This window comes from Rhyacophila brunnea, unplaced genomic scaffold (genome assembly GCF_057557595.1).
Source record: "Rhyacophila brunnea isolate RB1 unplaced genomic scaffold, BYU_Rbru_1.0 scaffold_13, whole genome shotgun sequence".
Taxonomy (NCBI): domain Eukaryota; kingdom Metazoa; phylum Arthropoda; class Insecta; order Trichoptera; family Rhyacophilidae; genus Rhyacophila; species Rhyacophila brunnea.
The window spans coordinates 35,798,343-35,823,250 of NW_028232785.1; the positions used below are offsets into that span (position 1 = coordinate 35,798,343).

The 24,908-nt window shown below is 34.3% G+C and overlaps 1 protein-coding gene across 1 annotated transcript in view; it reads left to right on the plus strand.

Moving 5' to 3' along the window:
• LOC147077393 (uncharacterized) overlaps positions 1 to 24,908 on the plus strand; it is a 555,409-nt gene that overhangs the window by 440,872 nt on the left and 89,629 nt on the right. The window lies entirely within an intron of this gene.

Consider the following 24,908-nt stretch of genomic DNA (forward strand, 5'->3'; position numbering starts at 1 on the left):
TTTTTAATGGCGTTAGAACAGATAATGACATTGTCGGCAGACACGACAAAAAAGTGAGTGTCATTTTTTCTTCCAGATGCTTCGTCCATGGCGGCTATGCATTAAAAATTAATACAATATTATGTAGATGGGTTCTTTTTGCTATTTTATTTAATTGCTATTTTAAAGTCGACAATTGCTCACAACGATCGTCGAATCTGGTTGGGACTTCGAATTTTCTGGTGAAATCATCAGCCGGAGTCAATCCACTACTGGATGAAGGCCTTCCCAAGTTTCCTCCAACTCTCTCGGTCCTGTGTCGTTCGAAGCCACGCATTTCCGCCGAACTTTATCAGTTCGTCAATCAAGCGGCTTTTAGGGCGACCGTGTGGCCGTTTCGTGCCCCTTTGGTACCATTGGATGACGGCAGTCAAGCGGCCGTCCTTTCGTGCATCTACATCGTACTCCGCCCATCTCCATTTCGGCTCTTTGGCAACGTCTATTACATCGCGTACACCTGTCTGCTTCCTAACCCATTCGTTTCTCTTACGGTCCTTTCGCATGATTCTCAACATACACCTCTCCATGCCTCGCTGTGCGACTCTTAGGCTTTGGACATCTCTCGTGTTGAGGGTCCACGTCTCGCAGCCATACGTGAGCACGGGCTGCACACATCGGTTGAACAATTTGGTGTTATTAACAATAAAGTATGTCAATAATATTATAGGTATCGATTGAGATATTTTATTTCACCGGATAAAAAATATTATAACGAAATAGGATTTTAATTTTCGATGATGGTATTATCGGATTCGTCTTTTATTATCTATGTTCGCAAACAGCTGGAGCAGTGTTGCTAACTGTACTATAATTAAAGTACAATAATATAATTTTGATTCGGCGAAAAATGTAAAATACTATAATTTTACGCCAAATACGCCAAAATACTATAATTTCAAGGAATTAAATCTAGGGGTGCAGGTTATATGAAAGTATGGTGAAAAAGTATGGTGAGGCGGGCTGGTAATCAATTTGTGGCAAAATTTCCACGTTATCATTATATTATATGGGTACGTTATAATGACCAAAGTAAATCCTCCGTGATGCCCTGCATTTTTTTTTATCGCGTCGCTATTTCTCGTAAGTTGTCAGCTATTGTTGGCCTGCTTCATTAAATTGTATGAGAAAGCTGATTTCTTGCCCCTGTTTTTATTTAATACCTCTATGGAGTCAATCGAAAAATGTTCCTGTCTATAATTATTGTTTTCAGAAAAACTATAATTTTTACGCCTTTATACACTATAATCAGCATCGAAAAAGATGGCAGCACTGAGCTGGAGAATAATAATATTATTATTATCACGCCAGCTGTCATTCTGACATCTCGTACACGTATGTTTACAGCTTTTAAAAGAAAAATGGATATAAAACGCGAGCCGGAAAATGACGATTCTAATGTAGACAGAAAACCAAGTCCCGTTTGGTTTGATGTACCATTAAAGGTGTCAAACAGCCCAGATCACCATGCTCATATAAAAGAAGAATTAGCTGATGATACACTTGTGGAGGTAAGTCATATTATAACAATAATTAGTTATATAGTTGAGAATTTACCGATAAAATGTTAAGTACAGTCGAACTCGGTTATTACGATCACGCATATAGCGAGATCTCGGATCTAACTAGGAGACATTCGTTGACATTTTAGTTTATGATTTTCTCTATACAATTATTCACTTTTATAACGAGCTACTTATCGGTTATACTGAACTAAAATGTGGTCAAACTTTTCCTAAAACTGTTCATGTGTCAATCGTTTAAAAATACTTCGACCAAAAGCAATAAAATCCCACCGGAATCGGATTACGTTTATGACACTAGTTAAGTGTCTAAGTACCTAACTAATTGGTGGTTTTCGCCGACAATATTGAAAAAGTATACACGCATATAGTTGAAATTGCATGTTAAAAATCCAAGGTTTGTGAAGTCACTATGTACCTACCAGCGTTCATTACAATAAACAACTTATTTTGAAGTTTAAGAATGCCATGCTTGTTTCGGAGAAAAATTCTATTTGTGTATTTTTGTTTGAATTGTGACTTTTTGTGTTATGTGACCGCTCATTTAAAAATACCTATATTCTGATATTACGAGTAACGGTTATAACGAGCAAATTCAGTCGGTCCATTGCCCACTGAAGAAGGAAGCCGATACATTACACGACTGGTCCTTCATTTCGCCACTCCCGTTAACAAGTAATGTCCTGTCATTGTCTATAGAGTGCTCATACTGACGCGTCTGTTCATTTGTCGGAGTATTCTTAGTTTTAGATTATTTTAACGTATCTTGGAAACCTTGGAGTTCATCTGATTTAGTTGTTCTGTGTTATTAATAATTGGAAGTGACGATCAAACTACATAAACTTCTGTGTATAATAATTTATCATAATACACTAGCACGTTTGTCAATGTGACAGTCGATTCTAAACGATAATAACTTATAACTTGTTTATACTCTTCAGTCATTATAGTATACCAAACTCTGCTTGCAAGTACGTTATAAATAAATAGTATGGCAGTGGACCACTCGTTGCTTGTGCAAAAAGTTATGCTCAGGCTTTATTATTCTAAAGATAGTGGTGGGTATACCCAACGCGCATGTGGGAATCAGTCAGCTGTATACAAACGCAAGGTACCCAGCATAACATGTGGTTATTTTTAAAATCCATAGTGAAGCAATTCATGTATTAATTTTATTCGTATTTATTAAGTGTCAATAATTATCTATATACTCATATATATATTATTATTAAGTATTGAAGTTATACTTCTTTTAAAGCGTTTTGTAGAGAGTGAAATTGAGAGCTGCGCGCGCACACCGACCCGACCCATCTAACAAAAATTTCCAATCTTGGGACCCACCTCTTAGCTGTCTTCCCTAGTGGCGAGTCGTGGAACTATTTAATGCTGTCTTATTTGTTCTAATTGATTGTTACCAATATGAATGAAAAACTGTTGAAATAAGAAACACAACTTAAATAAAAAAAATATATTACTTAAATACCTACACCTGCAAGGTTTTTTTACAAAGTTATTTCAATGGGAAAGGATGTATTTGTTTCTTATTTTCTTCATTACAGTTTTAGCATCAACTTCAACTTTAGTTACTTTTAATCGCAGTGAGTTTGATATATCCAATTTATTTCGGCATTAGTTTTAATGTTAACCATAGCCGAAAATCCGACCTCACATAGATATGTGGTAGTAAAGAGGAGGAGGACTTTCATAGCTTCATCGAACAGGCAAGGATAATTATCAGCAACTGAGAGCCAGAATTTCGTTAACTGTTTACGATTGAGACTACTTTCAGTGACGTATCTTCTGATAAATCAATGAGTTCTTCACTTGCTTTTGTTGACATACTAGTTGGTAAGTCGTCTTGAAATGGGTTACAAATCCAACGCAACGAATCAAACTTTTTCATCTCTTCCCCAAAATAGTCGTCAAAGTTATTTATAAACAGTGATAAATGACTGGAAATTTCTGACAGTGCGTTCATCTTAGGCTGCACTTGGTTTTCAATAATAAAAGTATTATTTTTTTTATTATTATTTTTTATATTTCATGTATACAGTGGCGAGGGCCCACTCAATATTTGCTCGCGACCCATAGTTTGGGAAACCATGCATTAGTCGGTTCCACAATACATAATTGTCGGGCGGAGAGTAAAGGTTAGGTAGGCAATTTTAAGTGACGTGTAAGTAAAATCAAAGCCATTGAAAGTCGACATGCGCATCAATTCTATACACAAGACTGGTTTCGGCCGCTACGGCAGCTATCTAGGGCAGGCTTGTATCGAACCATTAGCACTTATTGTAACAATTACTATAAGTTAGCCGTCTAAGCTGTCTATCTCGCTCTAAAATTTACCACATCCAAAAGAGGTGCTGTTGAAACATAGCACTTATTGTAACAATAAATTATTACAACTAATTTATTGTAATTGTTACAATGATACGCTAGATTTAGAATAACCCTGCTGAATTTTTGAAATGCGTGTCCGGAAAGTATGCAGCTCACCGTATCACACTTAAACGTGAAATGCCCTATCGGAAATAATATATGGCCGTATATTAAAAACCGTCCAACCTCTTTGGGTTGTATAGTACTGAGATAAAATTCCTGTCTAAATAAAACACGGTTCTTGTCGGTTTGCACTTTACAGGAAGCCAGCAGCAAACAAATTTTGAATATTGCCGATATACTGGATTATTACAACGTTTTTATAAGCTCGTGTTCTTATTTGTCCGGTGGTTGTTTATCCAGTACAAATCTTGCAATCGATTTTTAACTAACTTCCCGACTAGCTAGATATTTGAAACTTTTAGATTATATCAGAACACGATGCCAATGCATTATTTTAATACTTTTCGCCATCTTTAAGTAGAATTGAATTAATTTTCAGTTAATTCTGTTTTGTATAAAAAGCTATTTCGGAAGAAATCCGTAATCCAATCCACTATTATTGGTTTCTAAGTGGGTGGTCCTAGCAACTAAATTATTAATATATACGTGCGTTAGGTACTATGGAAATCAAAATGATATTTCAGTATTCTATATTTGTTTGTTTGTTTGTTTTTTATTTACTTCATATCAAGTACAAGTTTGAGCATATTGAGCATAATAATCGGACAGAAAATTTAAAAACGTTTTATATAAAAAGTTCTTTTTATCTTGTAATTATTTGTTAGGTTAGATTAGGTTTTTATTATTGAATTCGTGAATTATGCCAAAATCGGCTATGAAAATTGAATTAATGTTCATATTGAATCTAATAAAATTGTAGACCATATAGTGTACGGTCGTCTCTTTCCGATAAGAATGCTCACGGTGAACTGTACCACGGTGAAATGTTTCACGTACAATTTACATGTAACTGTTGAAATGTACTTCGTTACTGAACATATTATATAATTTTGAAAAACACCAATAGAAAAAATCTTTTTGAAAAAAGTAAGCCACCCCGGCAGGGATCGAACCCTGCATCTCCCGGGTTTACGTCCCATCCGCGCATTACCTCTATGCTACGCAGTGACATACTAATTGCGACAAATTTTAACTATTGGCTACTTTTAATACCCACTCATCAGCGCTTTTCTCAATCAAGCTACTTTGGCAACCGATTTATGTTTATTAAACCAAAGTAGATACCTATTACTTTACTAACCGACGTCGTGGATTTCTCCATTATTTTTTATGATGTAACTTATTTGAACTTGCTAATAATTTATAAATAACTATTTATTTTATTCAACGAATAATTCACAAGATTTAAGAATGTACCATTCTAATTATTAAACATACCTAATTTTGAAAAACACTTTCTGAGAAAATATATTATAATGTCCTTATATAACTGTAGGGAGGTTGAAAAAAAACCTCTTGCTTATCACTCCTCAACCTTGAGGGAGATGACCAGAGATTCAAGACCGTGCCCTCGCCACCACAAACGTTGGTACAATCTATTATATTAGGAGTTCCGACTCCGAAAAAATTGTTTAACATGTAATATGTAAATTGAATATTATTATTAAATATTATATTGGTGGCGCTAGCGTTGTACGCGCCATGATGAAAAGGGTCGTCTGACTTCTTGATTTATGGACTGTAGGGAGGTTGAAATAAAAACCTCTTGCTTATCGTACGTCCATTATTCCTTGATTAACTGTCAAAATATTCAACTTGTACTTAGCACGTAAGAATTGTATTTAATTAATAATAAGGAGTATGTGATGGAAGGATGGCAATACTGCTCGATAAAAAAAAAGTCAGTCTGGGCCGCGAGCCAAAAGGGTGAAAATCCGGCCCTTACGACTCGGAGAGTGACACGAATAAAATTCGAGAAAAATACCAATTTAGTTTTAATTTTTTGTGAATCCCGGGTCCCACCAACATCCCGAGCTAGCTATAATAGGTCCCGGGATATATCAATAACCAATAGAAAAAATCTGAAAAAAGGAATCGAACCCTGCATCTCCCGGGCTTACGTCCCATACGCGCATTACCTATATGCTACCCAGTGACATACAAATTGGCCACTTTTAATACCCACTCATCAGCGCTCTTCTAACTTTATTGTCGGTGTAATTCTGCATGACGATAATATGTAATAACATGTTCCAATATTATAATATATTTTATAGTTAGGCAATCAAATACCCATTTCACTAAATAAAGCCACTTCTAACATTGGGTACCTAATTTATATATTTCTTACAGAATAGCACGTTAGATATCTCAAAAATAAAAACTGAATGGAACTCAAATAGAAATGTTCCTGAAGATGGCATGCTTCCATTTAAATATGAGGAACCTATAGCTGGATGTTCCTATTCTCAATGTGGGCCAGGGCCAGTCAGTGAGGTAAACATTTTATTTCTATTATCTTTACATTTTTTTTTGTTTCCTATAAAAAACATTCATGTCTACCTTTTTTGTGTTCATTTTATACATTTATAAGTATTCTACGTTATCAAGGAATATGCTTTCACCAATAATATATATTAGATCATTAGAAAAAAATAGCATGTAAGAATATTTGTTTAACTTATTTTTTTAAAGCTTGACATTTACCATTTTTTTCGAATATGTCCGATTCTAATAAGATCATATTGGACTCCACAGAGTAGAAGTTTGTATTGATTTTGTTTTTACAAGAAATGGATGTCAGCCACTTGCTCAACCTATTAGGTCAATCATGGCCCCCATAAGGGAAGGGCTGACAAAGCTCTAGCCTAGGGGCCCGGGCTCAGGCTCATAATCATCATCAGCATCAAGCTCAGCAAGGCACAGTGGTGAACCCGACGTTTCACGCAACCTTCTGACCAAGCAGTTGTGACATCACGTCGGGGTCAACACTGTACCTTGCTGAACTTGCCGGTAGAAGATTGCGGCAGAGGTCACGACTGTGGTGTTGGATGGGTGGGTTATCACTTTGGGAGTCGTCGATGTGTCGTTGGTTATGGTGTTGAGGATGATGATGAAGAAGTCGAAGATGTATGCAAGAGCGAGTTTTATTAGGCGTAACGGTTGGTACAATAGTATGTTACAGCAGTTATGTTACAATACTAAACTTATGATAGGTACGGATCCGAGGTCCGCATCTCGGTGCAATCAGATGTTGGGCGAAACGATATAGAGACTGCGATGGTAACAGACCAGAAACGTATATTCGAGTGACATTTTGATAAATCATTATTCGTAATTTATAAAGTCAAAAGTAATACCTAAACATTTTATTCTAGTACATAATTATATTGAACGAGTCAGCGGTTTAAATACGAGTAGCTGTGAATTTTATTTATTATTACAGTCATAATATATTATGATACTATGGGAATGGATATTAGACTAATTTTCCATTGCGATACCGTATTTAATATCGCCAATCAATCTGGTGACACAAGTAATGAGTTGTTTACCGGAATATGAGTTGCTCGGAATTTATTATTGCGGTCGAATAATTTGATACATTCAAAATAGATATTCGATCGATAATATACTGACAGTTACAAATCTAATCTAATGGAGGCCTCTCCAAGCTGATTCCACTTCTCTTATTCCTGTGAATTGCGTTGACACGTACTACCGCAGAACTTTATCATTTCATCGTTCTAGCGGCCTTTAGGTCTACCTTGCGTGCGCTTTGTACCTCATGGATACCACTAAACGACTAAATTTGTCCCACGATTGTCTGTTCTTCGAGCTATTGTGTCCAGCTCATTTCTATTTGAGATTTTTAGCAAACTCTAATAAATCGCAAACATTTCTCTGTTTCGTTATCCAACATATCATATTAAATCTAAATGTTTTTCTTAAAAATATTTTTTTGTCTTTATTTAGCTATGTTCCAGAGTTCATCTAAACATTCAAGATATTCCTCTGACTTGCACGGATTCCAGTAAGGTTAGTGATGAAGAACATCCATTAAAAGACGTACAATTGTCAACAGATGAATTCGTCGGCTCCAAGATAAAGAATTTAGATATAATCATACACGAAAAAGACATCAAACAAGAAATAGTTTTATTTAATTCACCAAAGGTGGTTAAAATTGTTTTAACAAAAGTAAGAAGCTTTCCACGTAATTTTATTTGTAATATTTGTGATAAAGTGTTTGGTTCTATCTATGCTCAAAAGCGTCATAAAAATATTCATAATCGCTTCGTCGCTGATAGCAGTCAATGTCAATCGATCAAAGACATGAAACAATCAAATATAATTGGAATTGGAAAAAATCGTTATAAATGCGACATATGTTCATATAAATGTTCACAAATCGGTCGTCTAAAAACGCATATGATGACACATACAGGTGAAAAACCATACAGTTGCGACGTGTGTTCATATAGATGTTCGCATTCTAGTAATCTCAAAAAACATAAAATGAAACACACTGGTGAAAGGCCATATAAATGTGACGTATGTGCATATACGTGTAGGACATTGAAAGATTTAAATGATCATAAAATGACACATACTGGTGAAAAACCGTTTAAATGCAGTATTTGTTCATTTACATCTATAACAGCTCAGTATCTGAAAAAGCATCAAAGAAAACACACTGGTGAAAAACCATATAAATGCGACTTGTGTTCATTTACATTTTCGCAGATCAGTAATCTTAGAATTCATAAGATGAGACATATTGGTTTAAAACCATACGCATGCGATGTTTGTTCGTATAGTTGCACAACGTTGAATGACTTAAAAAAACATAAAATGATACACGGTGGCGAGAAACCATACAATTGCGACATTTGTTCTTATAAATGCTCGCAACGGGGGAATCTGAAACTTCATAAAATGAAACATTCTGGTGAAAAACCGTATAGTTGCGACGTATGTTCATTTAAATGCTCGCAGTCCAGTGGTCTCAAAATTCACAAAATGAGACATACCGGCGAAAAACCATACAATTGTCATATATGCGCTTATGCGTGTGTAAGCTTGAAAGAATTGAATGATCATAAAATGACTCATACCGGTGAACGTCCATTTAAATGCGACATTTGTCAATATACATCTATAACAGCTCAAAATTTGAAAACACATAAAATGAATCATATTGATGAAAAACCTTTTAAATGCGAGGTTTGCTCATATAAATGCACGTCACTTGGTAATCTGAAACTGCATACAATGAGACATACTGGTGAAAAACCAAATAAATGCGACTTGTGCGATTATTCATGCATATGATCAAAAGATTTAAAAGAACATAGAATGATACACACTGGCGAAAGACCATTTGCATGCGATGTATTTTCATTCACATCGATAACGGCAAAGCACTTAAAGAAACACAAAATGAAACATAATGGAGAAAAACCGTTCAAATGCGATGATTGTGCTTATTCGTGCATAATGTTGAATGATCTAAAAAAACATAAAAATAAACATACTGGCGAACCAGCTTATAAATGCGATGTATGTAATTTTACGTTCATAAAGTTGAAAGATTTTAAAGAACATAAAAATACACATTCTGGTGACCATTTTAAGTTGATGATTGACACACATAACGCATAATATAAAATTATACATGTTAGATAATCAGAATAGATAAATCTATATATCTAATCTATAGATGAAATCTTAACCTAGGTCTGAGACTGCGTATGGTACGTTGTTATGTTCTCTCAATTCTTTTGTATGGTATGGAAGTATGGACGCTAAACCACGAGATGTCACCGAGACTTAAAGCTTTCGAGATGTGGCTGTATAGACGCATCCTCAAAATTCCTTGGACTGACCGGGTGACAAAATAATGTTGAAGTTCTCAATCGAACGGGGAAGGACCGAAAAGTTCTACGGAGTATCAAAACCAGGAAACTACAGTACCTCGGCCACATTATAAGAGAACAAAAATACAGCATTCCCCAACATCGCCTTGATGGTGGCCGACCTCCGCTAGGAGATGGCACAATAAGAAGAAGATGGATACATATTAATTTTTAAATTAAATTCTACACATAGGTGAATTATAAGTAAACAACTATATAGTTTGTGAGACAATATTGTTAAAAACGTTAAGATTATTTTTACCACTACAGAAGACCGTAGACGCTCAATGGCACTAGTGTATTAGTAGATGTAAAACTATCACATAAACATACAGGCTTTAAGAAAATCACATAGATGTATTGTAACCTCACCAGCAATCGATCTCTGACCCTTGGATGAGGAAAGGCAACTGCCATACGTACCTAATACTCTTTGTCTCTAGGTATATTCAACTCACATTTTTTCTAGTACTTACATAATATAATATCAGCGCATCTATTCTATATACAAGACTGCTTTCGGCGGCTATCGCTCGGAATGTATCTAAGTATTAGCACATACTTTTAACAATTAAGATAATAAGTTAGTTGTAATTGTTACAATAAGTGATATGTTTTAACAGCACCTCTCTTGGCTGTGGTAAACTTTAGAGTGAGCTAAACAGTTTTGACAGTTCAGACGGCTAACTTACCGTAATTGTTACAATAAGTGCTAATGTTTCGATACTATACCCCCTAGATAGCTGCCGTAGCGGCCGAAAGCAGTTTTATATATAGAATAGATGCGCTGAGGTGTTACCTATCAATGTTGTAGATAGGTAATATACCTATTCAATATTATAAAGTAATACATTCTCAAATCTTGTGATTTTTTTTGTTGAATACGAAAAATCGTTTAAGTATAAAATTATTATAACTAATATAAGTATATTATAGCAGATATTTCACTCTATAGCGGAAGGTTTTTTTTACATTCACTCGCACGTGTAGGTACTACGCGTTTAAATCGCTTTAGATATATTACTCACGTCGCATAGCGACTATACCTATAGTTTATTCACTGCAATTTAGTACCTACCTAATCTGTTCATTTATATTTTCTTTGAGATTATGAATGAATAAATGTAATTAAAACAGATACCCACTGTCTTTTTTATTCAGGACAAGTTGGTATTTAAACAAATTCCTTTTCATGAAATCCTGCAGCTAAACACCATGATTCGTACTAGAACCTTAGATTATCATAACATACCTAGAGGGATTAGATGCTATACACTGAATCAAATGAGGAGTGGGACAACTGGGCGCCGTACTGTCGAATAAAATAAATTTACGTTCTCTACGATTTTATACAGAAAGTAGACGGGGAATTTGAATCAGTTTCTATCTAATAGGTAACTAGTTTTAATTCATTTTGCCCTTCACATGTTTTTTATTGCGGATTGAGGCATTATATAAAAATAAAAGAACTCTCATCTCGTTGGAACATAAATATATGCACAATTAAATCATTTACAAAGTATTAAATATTAATATAATAATATATAATAAGAACGTCTATATCCAGGGCTCAAAATGGACCGGAACGCACCGGAGCGCCGTTCCGGTTCGTGCAATCTGTAAAGTTATCGCTCCGTCTCACCTACAAAATAATTTTACCGTCTGAGGTAGATATGCCATAGATATAACAAAAAATCTGACATACATACACATAAAATTTGATAAGCTTGTTAATATCCTTGGAAAATTTTCGAGTGCTCCGGTTCGTAAACTTTTCTATTTCGAGCGCTGCCATATCCACAAGGTAGGGGGGGGTCTGACAAGACTCTAGCCTGGGGGCCCAGGCTCAGGAGAGGCCCGCCGAGGCAAGTCCACCAGATAATTTAGATGAGCACACATGGAGCGCCTAGTTTCAAAAGCCCCTAAAATGATTTTAGGTCGTTCTGAGAAAAATGGGGAAAACGATTTTAGGTAGTTTTGAGAAAAATGACAAAAATTCATATCTATTAAATCTAAACTTATGTATTTATTTTTTAATTCGTTACATTCTGAAGAGTATTTTGGCTTTACATTTTAGGGGTGTTTGAGAAGCACACCCAACCATTTTAGCGGATTTTGAAATTTACCCTAATTTTTGAGCATACGTATTGACGGTTTTTGCCGTTTTTTTAAAGTCAATCTTTGGCCATCATATAGGTAGGTAACAACATATCAATCTGAATACATTTCTTCTTCTTCTTCTTCCACGGCGCTACATCACAAATTTGCTTTAATAGTAAAAAAAATCGTCTGCTTCCTTCAATAATGTTATTATTTAAAATTATGTGGTGGAACGATAAAGATTTAAAGTTGTCTATCGATACTAGACAACTCCATGATTCAAATGGATGTATTAAAATATGAAAAAAAAACACTAAATATACCTACACATTAATTTTACCGCGTACACCATTTGGAAAACGCTATGTAGAGCGTCACACTGTCTTTGTCCTTAGTGATAGGTAGGGCGGCCCACCAAAGATCCTAGCCTAGGGGCCCGGTTCAGGATGTAGGGGCCTTGAGAACGTCTATTTATTTTAGAATTTCATTCGATTGCGTGCGGTCAGTTGTCTCGGCGCCGAATCGTCTTGGACTTGAATTCAAGAATTTAATTGACTTCAATTTATATTCAATATTTAAACACGTGTAAATGATAAAACCAAGTTTATAATATAATAATATGTGTATACAGCAAAAGTACCCTCTATAATAATTATAGTCGCCATTCTCTTGCTTTCAATTTATTTATTTTTTCACATATTGTGGACATTACAAATTATAAGTTTAAGACGTTTACAACATGACATTTAGAAACAACGAAATATAAAACAGTATTACATAAAAAAGATATACCTAGATCAGTATATCAGAGATAGATAGTATGTTATTAAACAGTAGAAATGTGTACATACATATAAATTAGATAGGTACAAGGAAGTACACCGGATGAGTTAAGCAGACCCTATTTTAAGAATTTATATAACCTATACTCATTCTCACGTAGGTGGAATATATCATCACCCGAAGCAATTTCGTTGAGCATAGTTATCGCCATCCCAATTGGCATTACCAGTGGCAGGTTGGTTCTGCACCTTGGGAGAATAAACAACTGATAGTCTCTATTTCAAAGATAGTTATCAGGGACACACAGGTCAACACTGCCCAGAATGGCAGAGTTCTTATTTATACCTCGTATAAGTCGAAAAAAATACGTAGCCAAATAAAGATTTTTTTCTAAATTGCAGACTGCAGTATGTAAGCATGCCTATGATAAAGTCAGTTGGATAAAGCCACGGATAGTATCCATTTAACCTTTATATAAGTACGGCCGTCAGGACTTCTTGAACGATTAAATGGACACATCAACCCAAACAAGATTTGGCGAATTTATCTCTAAATGAATGCTGACTTCATTAGGTTCTTGTTTTTTAGATACATTATTATAACGTTTTTAATCGTGTGGCACGGCAAAGAAACGAATCGCAATGCAACGATGCAACGTCCATAGACACAAATTATTTTATTTTTCAGTGCTGCCATCTTTTCATGGTAAGCAATCCAAGAAAATAACAGACAAAAAAAATTGTTCAAAAGAGGTAAAGATGCCCTTGACTTTGATTTAATTAAAATTAAATATCGTAAATTAGCTGTTTTTGGTCATTTTTGGTCGAAAGCCGTAACTAGGTACCTAAATAAAAAAGTGACTCAAAATTATTTTCTGTATTTTTAATTAACTATCTATTTCTTTTGTTCAACGAATAATTCATAAAATTAAAGAATTCATAATTCTAATTATTGAACATACCTACATAATTTTTGAAAAATACTTTACAAGATACACATTTTTTTTTATTATTATAACCAATAGAATGGTACTGTTCGGTTATTAGGAATACAGCGGAAAACACATTTTGAAAATAGCCAATAAACTGGATTATTTGTTAGGTTAACCTAACCTAATCCAACCTAACCTAAACTAGCCCAAACTAACAAATAATCCAGTATAATATCGGATATTTTTAAAATGTGTTTTCCGCTGCCTTCTTTTTAATCTCTTTAAAAAAGTAAGACACCGGGTCCTGTCGGATATGTATTTCCTCATAAGTGTTTTCAAAATTATGTATTTTCCGTATTTTTGTTTTGTTTATCTGTATTACAAAAAACCTTTGCATTTTTATTCGAAGACAATGCGTAGCTGTACCATATATTTTTTGTCAATATACTATAATATTATGGCTTCAAATTGTTTGGGTAAGTATATAATATGAAGTATTTTAATAAAAAATCTAGCAAGTATTTTATTAAATAGGTGGGAATTATTTAATATGAACAGCAAGTAAAAAATGATTATTGGTAAGTATTAAAATAATTACAATGGAAGTATTTAAATTAAAATAGGAAATTATTTAAATAATTAATGGTAAGTATAAATATCAATTTGTCAGAATAAAATCTATTTTGGACAGATTTTTTTTTTATAAAAATAACTTATTTAGTAGCTTCCTTATTATGTTAAATTTAGTATGATAGTATTGTTCTTTCTATCTGGCTCTCCATGCCTCTAAGATACTATTTCATTTTAACTATCAGCTGTAACTTAACTGCACATTCCGAACCATCAGATGTAGGTAGCTGTTAGGCATACACTCTTGATCTAAGCGCACTTCAAATATATATATTATGTAACCTTACCTTCTGAGATTCAAACCCTAATCTCTACTTCATTGAGGAGTTCGCAGCAATTTCAAAGCATTCGGACTTGTATAGTGTTTATTACATATTATTTTCAATATCAGAATTAAATAATAAGACAGACTTCAGTTGTTTACAATAAATATATTTCTTATGTTCATAAATTCACAATAATAATCAATGGTAACAAACATATGACAGAATAAGACGTTTCCTTCAATTACATACAACCTATTACTAAAAACGACCGATGTCGACCAATGTGAATGATTGAAAATGATAATCTAGGATACACATCCCTCGAATAAACAATGGGAAACAAAAATTGAAAGGAGTGTGTAGGACAAGAACGGTTAGCTAGTAAACAAACGACCAGTGTGGCCAGGCTATTGAAAATTGGAATATAAAAAAATATTTCCTCAAACGCAAATGGCGTGAACAGAATACCAATCGTTGATCAATGAATTCAAACTGTTTGAATGAATCTCACATTTTCCTTGGAATGACGAAGGTAGGGAAGTAAATTACACTTCATTTCACATAACTTACCTACCTATCTTTGTAGTAAAATCTTTTATTAAATTATTAAATCCTTGACCGTGGTTCGTTCATGGTTTAATAATATCATTGAAAATGAATCCACAATATTTATGAAAATAGTTACCTATAATTAGGTAGGTACATATAAATAAAATTATAATATTATAATAAATAGAAATATTAATTCCTCTGTTTATTTTTTAATATCGCTTATTTTAAAACGCTCGTGGGGGGATTACTATATTATTTTTTAAAAGATGTAAGATCTTATACCGGCGCTCCATTGGCACGCTAGTCAACATTCTTATCAATTAATTTGTTAATCCAAGCATTAGAAAATGAGAGATTTATCAATTATTTTATTTATTTGTATTTATGAAATTCATAAAAGAAAACATAAACTTTGTGTTGTTTTTATTGTTATATTATTTTATGCAAGTCTACATAAAAATAACACAAAATTTTAGGATTGCGGAAGACATTCCAATAATCGCAACTTTTGTCTTTTGACAGCTCGACTTTTTTATTCGTTCGTTGATCAGTATCAGAGCATCGAAAAATCAGACGACTTATTGTCCTCGGACTTTTGGCTCGCCAATGGAGCGCTGGCAATAAGTTTCATGGTCTTGTTTACATTACATACTTTAATAAATTGACAATATTAAATTATTATCTGATTCGGCATTTACACTAATAGTAAAAATAGTCATATACCTACATATATAAATAATTAATATACTTACCTACCTACTTAAATTAGTAATTTTAAAAGACGTTGAAAAAAACCTTTTTTGTAGTGATGAGTCCAAAACATGTGAAATCATAAAAAATCCACGAACCCTAACTAATTAATTTAGCATACAATTTTAATTGAGATAAATTTAATATCATACTATTAATTATTGTTGTACCCAAACTGAAATTCATTTTTTTTATAAAACTAGACAATAATAGGTACCTAATAAAATGTACTTAGTTTAAAAAAAATATTAATATGATTTCTGTAATATTTGTAGTACCTACCTAGATTACCTATATTTTTGATCAATTATTAATTTAATCTTTGAGGTTTTCGCACTTCTTGTGAGAAATGTCCATCTAGCTCTTTTTTCTGCACCTGTGCGACTTCTTTGCTCAATTTAGTTGATATTCTTTTAATAATAATGTAATCATAAATAATTTGTTCTTACCGATATTCATGAATGCATAGATTAATATACTTTATATGCGATAATGGTAACCGCGCATGAACGATTTACTATCGTACGGTCAACAATCGAGGAGTTGTAACCATCGTATTGCAATGCAACCCCGCGCATGGACGATCGAGCGAACGGCCGAGTTGAAAATCTGTGTTCAGACACAAAATTTTACACCGATTCGAACCGGCCGAGGCACCATTGGCAATGCTTTTAAATGAGAGCCCGCGCATGACAAGTCATAGCCGGCCGAGAGTGCACTCACACAAGCATGCACAAGTGACGCGGTCGTATGGAGCGCACGCATACATCGAGCCGTTACGAGATCCACATTTGACAGTTCATCGAAGCGTACCTATTGGCTTTGCATGCGCGTACCAGTCCCATTATTTCAGTTTCTTTCTTTATAAATTAATAATATATACACCCACGTTTTAAAACAGTTTGATAATCTATACAAAACCTCTATATATTATAATATAATCTCTACAAAATCCATTTTGAGGTTTCTTATCATATCGCGCCATTTTTCGGTGCAGACGCATATCTTCAGTGCGTGCGCATTGCCTCCGATGTATATCACGCCATGCGCGCTCAAACATACTGGCCGGTAATAAATTCGATCATGCGCGAGCAAACCAACGATTGTCCGTATGCTCCCGCCGGTTATGTAATCATCCATGCGCGGTAGGCCAAAAATGCCGTGCGCCCCATTGAATGTTTTTTACTTTTCATACTATCAAAATAATAATGGATATTGGTTTTATCTATGGGCAATGTCATTTAAATAATGATTATTTATTTTTACTACTGATTTTTGAATATTATTTCTTGCTGTACCAATATTTTACCATTAAAACTGGGGGGTTTATACCGATACTTTGAAATAAATACTTACCATTCATTTAAAATTCTGACAGTTGTTATTTAAAAACTTTTCAAATATTGTCTATTAATACTTGCTTAAAAATGCACGCCTTTTTTAATGTATCTGTAAGCTACTCGCCATATCGACCATTGAAGTAGAGATAGCATTTCAATTAGATTTAATGCTATATTATATTTTGTTAGTAATGTATACAACACCTTTCTCAGATATGTTGGTATTGAAGTCATGAAATGATGATAAAAAATACTGTATAAACAATTGGGAGGTATTTTGGATAGGAATGTCACTGAAATCGACACTTTTGTTGGACTCTGACAAATAATAACAACTGCTTTAACATAAGCGCCGCGTTGGCCGAGTGGTAATGTATCCGCTTGGTAAGTCGAGGGTCTAGGGTTCAAACCCGAGGTCTGGTAAAATTTACATGTTGTATTTCATGTCTGTCTTAATACAGAGCATGGACCAAATGGGTTGAGCAAGTGGTTAACATCCATTTCTCGTAAAAAGTAATGTTATGATACCTGTTCGTGGGGCGGGCAAGATCCATAAAGGATAGTGGAGATAATTAATAATTACAATATAATATTCAATCTTATTAATAATAAAGTGTTTATCATGGTTTTATGTGTGGGGGTAAGGATGGGATATGGGATTGTGGAACGGGATAGGGATAAGCATGAGACTCGGGGAAATAGGATGCAGGGTCGTGGATGGTTTGACTTATTACCTCTAAGACCTCAGTTACCTGTCCGGTTACTTCGCTCATTCGTGTAGGTTCCTAGATTAATAAAAGGCATAATGAATATGGAATAAATATAAATATCTCGGATTGAGCGCCACTCTATGATGATGCATAGAGACAATAGTGAAGGATAATTAAATGAAAAGCAAGTAGAGAAATTTCAACAATTGTATATTAATAAATAAGATAACTTGCGGGCTACAGTGTATAAAAATGTATAATTACTCAAGTGAATCACGAGCACCTAATGCGATACAATGTTTAATTAAATAAGAACAAAAACCCAAAAGCTAATTCGAAACAAAGACTAGTTCGGTGGACCGTAACATAAAATAACAATAAATACCGATTACACAAAAGGCTCTCCAGCCTTTTCGCTGCCCTCGATTCCTTCCAGGACGGAATCGAGGAGTGCGTCTTCAAACGTGTGGGGAACGTTGAGTTCCTCCGATCTCCTGGCGTGGGGGGGACGTCCTTCAGATGGCCATCGTCCTCGTCTCCAAAACGTCAGGAAATCGAAAGCCCTGTGCCCAGGGTCCGAGGCTCGGAACTGGCCAAGACGTCTGCTTCCTTCGAACGATCAAGACTGAGAGAGCGACTCCCGCTTCACCTTCGTGTAAAAAGCCCGCTATCTCCTATAGCGCCGGAAATAGTGTCACGAACTCCGTACAAACTATCCCGTGCGCAGGCGCGATCCGGTCGTACTTTTGCGTAGTGTTGCCCTCGTAAAAACTTCTTTGGCTTAGTGTGTTATGTTATAAAATAACATGACATTACCTCCAACCTCGGTAAGAGAAGGACAAGCCATAGCGAGGACTTCGACTGTCAACTTCTCGGGGGGATCTTCTGATAGCATCAATCCTCCCAGGGGTTGGGCATCATGGACGGCATGCTTAGAGATAGCGCGGCTACAGGCGAAGCGAAGGAGACATATAGATGAAATTTCCACTCTGTTATTTGGTGACAGAGGGAGAGGCTTATGAAGAATCCAAAAAACGAAGAAGATTATTTGCTGAAGAGTGAAGAGCTGGGAGAGGTCTCGTAGATTTACCCTACCTAACCGGTCCACCAATAATTTATAAATTTTGAAAAAGATCTAATAAATATAAAAACACCTAAGCTCGTGTATATAGAAATATATAAAATATTATAATTTATCACAGATAATTCACATCATAACAAATAGTGGGGATTCAACCCAGCAGTGTAAAACTGTCATATTAAGAATATATAAAAATTGATTTAGATAAAGCTTCCAAAAAGATAGGAAGAGTTGTATAATAATTATTAGTTTGAAAAGAGTTGATATCAGTATAAAAAATTGAAATAATAGCCAAAAAATTTACATAAATGCACCTCAGATAATAATAATATATGAAATGGTATAATAAAAATATATTGTATATAAAGGAATTAATATTTTAGTTCAAGAAATTTAATTCAATTCATTAATTGATAAAATTGCAGAGATAGTATAATATAATAAAGTAATTAATAGAATTATATTCAAGAAATTAAAATTGCTTCTATAATTTGAGTAATAATATAAGCATTGAGTAATTAAGTTGAAAATAATAATAGATCAGTGAATGATTTAATAAATTGATTTCAAATGATATTAAGTTATTAAAAAAAAGATGAACCTTTAATAGTTGGCAAAAGTTATAAAGTGCACAAAGCAAAAGATATAAATTCTCAATCGTATATGCCGTGGTTTTTGGCAAGTATACATAATAAAAAATAATAAATACAATAAATTCACCAACCTGGTTCGAACAAATAACATAATAATAATTAATAATCAATGAGTGCCAGTTTGGTTTTGCGTGAGGGCGAGTCTATCGGAAAGTAATAAATACTGTGCGTCAAGCACCGTCCGAACATTTAAAAAGAACATTACTAAAATATACTACTCTCAGATGTCTAATCTGAATAAAAATAACAGCGTGGCTAACAACCAACAGCTGTGATGTGGATTCTCTGTTAAGCCTGTAGGAAACAAATGACGTGTGATGGTATTCCAAGCCATGATCCGGATCCCAAGCAGCGCTCCCACAAATAAAATAACGCGAACAAGGAGGAAACTAAGCTAGAAAAGAATTCCTAGTACAAAATATATAATTAAAATTAATCATCGATTTTAGTATACTACGTTAAAGTCTACCATGGTGTAACAAGATATCGTCCGTTCCAGAATATACGGCTCCGCTTCAAACTACTCTACTATATTACATTATGTACAATATATCACACTTAAAACTACTTAGAAATACACCGCCGCAGATTCTGGACTAACTCAATCCCGCCAAACCCGAGACCTCCGGTGACGTACGTTTCTTCCGGTGGCGTGTTCCAGCCCCAGGTACGCGAGATCTGAGTCCGGAACCCATCAGAAACGGACCTCCCAGATACAGAAAGAAAATACCACGGAGCACCACATGAAAGCCAGGCAACGACGAGGAAACCATGAACACATCGGAAACTAAACGTAATTAAAAGAACAACATGGTTCGCAACTGGTCCGACATTCAAGTTGGGGCTGCAAAAAATAAAAAATGAAAGGCTAAAGAGATCGTATTATAGCGTCCACTTTCTTCCCTCAAGGAATTTTGATAAGTAGGTTGATTTCCTTCATACAGTCCAGGCCGCTGCACAACATCATCAGTGTCGACAGACGATCGCTTCTATTATTCGCATCACGCCTGCCAACTCACCACCATAAACATCAGAGTGCGGTGGAATCCACACAATCAGCGGCAGATTCCAACGCCAAAAAGAGAGGGGACTAACGGAACCGCCTTCAGTACCGATAGTTCAACCCAAATACCAAGAGGGTTGACTGCTAGAGAAAAAAAATCAGACGCGTCCGAGGAACATCTTCAGCACCCCGGATCACTAAAACAAACCGGACAGTAGTGAGACACCTTCAGTTCCCACGACTTCCAAGGAGCTAGCAGCCAACAAATAATAATAAAATCTCCCCGCAACCTGTACCGACAAAGATACATTGAACAGAACAAGTATAACCAATCACTACAATCAATAAAAAAAAAAAAAAATATAATAAAAATAGCAAACAAAACCGTCACGCAAAAACAAGTACAAAGGCAACTGGTATAATTAAAGATCACACGATCACCAGCGCGATGTACTTAATTAGACAATTGTAGGTAATTTTAAATATAGATATTTTATCACTAGGTAGCTAAACTGACAGGCCCTTCCAAACGCCAAGACAGCGGTTGCGTCTTCCGGGAACACCATAACTCTCATCCTGGCACTATGGTGGATTTTAGAACTATGCTTGTTTACCAAAAGTTGGTCCAGATGCTGTTTGTGTGGTATGAATTGAGTAGGCCTCCTTCCCGAAAGGTCTGCAACCACCACCTTTGCGATGGACGTTCACCGGAACAAGGGTGTATTGCCATGTGCAGGAAAGAAGTCAGTAGCTGAAATAGTTTACCATAGGTGAGTAAAAATTCACAAAGAAATTGAAATAAAGAAATATAGAATTTTATAATAGAAAGTATTACTCAATGACATAATATATGTATAAAATTTGCGATAATTAATTCGATAAAAAATCAATCCAAAAAGAAGCTTGTAAAAGAGCAAAAATAATAATTATAATTTATAAATATCTGAGGTGTGTAATAGACAAAAGACCAAAGAGTACAAAATTCCTTCACGAAAAAATTGAATATTAATAAATAGGCATTATTAAAATGCGGCCCTGACAAAATTCAAAATAATTGGTTGAGTGTGACTAGCACGGAAACACACCTTTCCATAATAATAAAAGAAAAAATATTTGACAGAGTGTGTGTCGTAATGAATGAAGGTTTGATAACTCCTAAAAGTTTCAAACAAAGTTGATAATGAATAAAATATCAGCATTTTTTTTTAAAAAAATTTGCCCAGTGCACGCTGAACAAGCAAAAAAAATAATCAATTATTAAATTCAAGTTAAATTGAAAGAAAAAATAATTTAGTTAGTTCCAATGTAAATGTAATTAAATATCAATTCAAGATTGTATTTGAAAGAAAAATATTTTAATACTCAAAGAAAATTTTTTTTTTTTTTAAATATCAATGAAAGAGAATATTCAAAATTAAAATGTACTCTAAATGCATATATGGAAGTTTTAAATAATAATTATTTATTTATATAAAAAAATTGCAAAATCAAAAAGAATGTAATTAATAATTTAAGTGAAAGTAAATTGAATGTTTATGAATAATAAATAGCGGATGCTAGGATTTGAAAAGAGAAAAAAAGAATTTAAAAATATTAATTAATGTTAGCTTATATGCTTTTTAAAAAATTAGGAGAGGACGGAAAGTTGCATATAGTTGAGTGAAAGCATCTAGAATGAAATCAACAAGCTTTAAAAAAAATATGTCTTTAAATTAGAAAGGATTGTGACAGGAGAGAAAAAATTAAATTGATTCAAAAAAATATGTAGACGGAAGTTTTTATATAGGAATTAAGAAGGAAAATTTTATTAAAAATATTCACCTGTAAAAATAATTATTTATGTATAATAAATAATCATTCTTACGAAAGAACAGAATCTTGAAATTAAATATTTCAAATAAATTCTACGAAGGTGTCATCTATCGACTGCAAATGTAAGCGCGCTTGATGTTGTGAACAAAAATCAATTTGAAATATGAATAATTGAATAGGAATTAAAAATGACTAAATCTATTTCAATGAACGAAAGATTACTTGAATTTTATCAATAATGAACGCGAAATGAATAATTTCAATTGTCTACTTTATAAAAAGAACAGATTTGAAAAACTAATATCGAACTGTCAAACTAGTAAGAAAAACAATGTAGAAACATATTATCCGAAATAAATGTATTCTACCGTCGCAAATAATTAATTGTAATAGCATAATAAAATGAATAGAAAGTTAATAATTAAGGAGAAATGAATTTAGAATAATTTAGTGTCAAATTTTAACAAGAATGAAAATATATCACTCAAATAATCGATGACAGCTCGACTGTCGACTAAATAGTGGAATAACCCGATAATGATTTTATTCGAGATATAGAAATTATTAATTATTCACAATATAGAAATGGAACGAAAGGACCTTTTGTAAACTCCATTCCATAATAAGGTTCATCCAGCTGTCCAATTGATTTGGTGTTACATCCACATAGTATGTTTCAATCCAATGGTTCTATCAAATTTGAGGTTAATAATTCTTGTCATCCAGTAGGTATATAAATGTTCATGTCGATCTCGTCCAAGTTTGACATCCTTCCTTCTCCTTTGAAACTTTATTAAATCACTTTTAGCACCATACTATACATTAAACAAACTTTTTGCTGAAACAATCAATGGTTAACACAAATTCCGATGCCCAAATATTGACATTTCCATACCAATAATGTGGGTATCACATAAATTATAGAAGAAATATGTATTGATAATAAATGTGCAAATTGTATTTCAAAATTAGGTGTATACCATATAAAACACTCTTAATATTAATTTGCGAAGGAATAATTGTAGCTTACAACACAATATTAAATAAATTTCACAAGGACAATAATGAAATTGGCGTGACGTATTGACCTCTCCTTTAGATCGCCATTCTTCGCGTACAGCATAGACTAGTCTCACGTCTGTTGCAAGTACCGCGTAAGTCAATAAAAGACTTTATATGAAAAATATAACACACATAGTTACGACCACCGAACCAGAAAAAATTAAGAAAAATATTCCGCAAATAATACGTTTTAATTTGTCATTAATTAATTTACAAGTTTAATAAGTTATAAAAAATAGAATAATTATCAAAGTGCGTCTAAAATCACGCCCGATACGGAAGCGCACGCAAGCGATGTCACACGACGGTAATCAAAAAACATTCAAAACTGAACCGGCAAAAATTGGTATAATTAGAACTAATGACTCTGAAAACAAAATACAGTTACGGTAACAATTATTGTATGAAATCGTGACTAGCAAAATTTAAATTTTTTATTATCGGAACAAATTAAATTTAGAGAAAATAGAACGAAATAACGAAAGAGTTCGCAATCCGAAACAAATAACTGTAGTCTTTGGGAGGTAAGTCATCGTGTTTTGGAAAAGAAATATTCAAAAAGAAACACGATGCTTGTTGGGTGCCAATGTCATATATTTATTTAATGGGGGTTAGGAATAGGGATAGATGGGGATATGTGGAACGGGATAGGGATAAGCATGAGACTCGGGGAAATAGGATGCAGGGTCGTGGATGGTTTGACTTATTACCTCTAAGACCTCAGTTACCTGTCCGGTTACTTCGCTCATTCGTGTAGGTTCCTAGATTAATAAAAGGCATAATGAATATGGAATAAATATAAATATCTCGGATTGAGCGCCACTCTATGATGATGCATAGAGACAATAGTGAAGGATAATTAAATGAAAAGCAAGTAGAGAAATTTCAACAATTGTATATTAATAAATAAGATAACTTGCGGGCTACAGTGTATAAAAATGTATAATTACTCAAGTGAATCACGAGCACCTAATGCGATACAATGTTTAATTAAATAAGAACAAAAACCCAAAAGCTAATTCGAAACAAAGACTAGTTCGGTGGACCGTAACATAAAATAACAATAAATACCGATTACACAAAAGGCTCTCCAGCCTTTTCGCTGCCCTCGATTCCTTCCAGGACGGAATCGAGGAGTGCGTCTTCAAACGTGTGGGGAACGTTGAGTTCCTCCGATCTCCTGGCGTGGGGGGGACGTCCTTCAGATGGCCATCGTCCTCGTCTCCAAAACGTCAGGAAATCGAAAGCCCTGTGCCCAGGGTCCGAGGCTCGGAACTGGCCAAGACGTCTGCTTCCTTCGAACGATCAAGACTGAGAGAGCGACTCCCGCTTCACCTTCGTGTAAAAAGCCCGCTATCTCCTATAGCGCCGGAAATAGTGTCACGAACTCCGTACAAACTATCCCGTGCGCA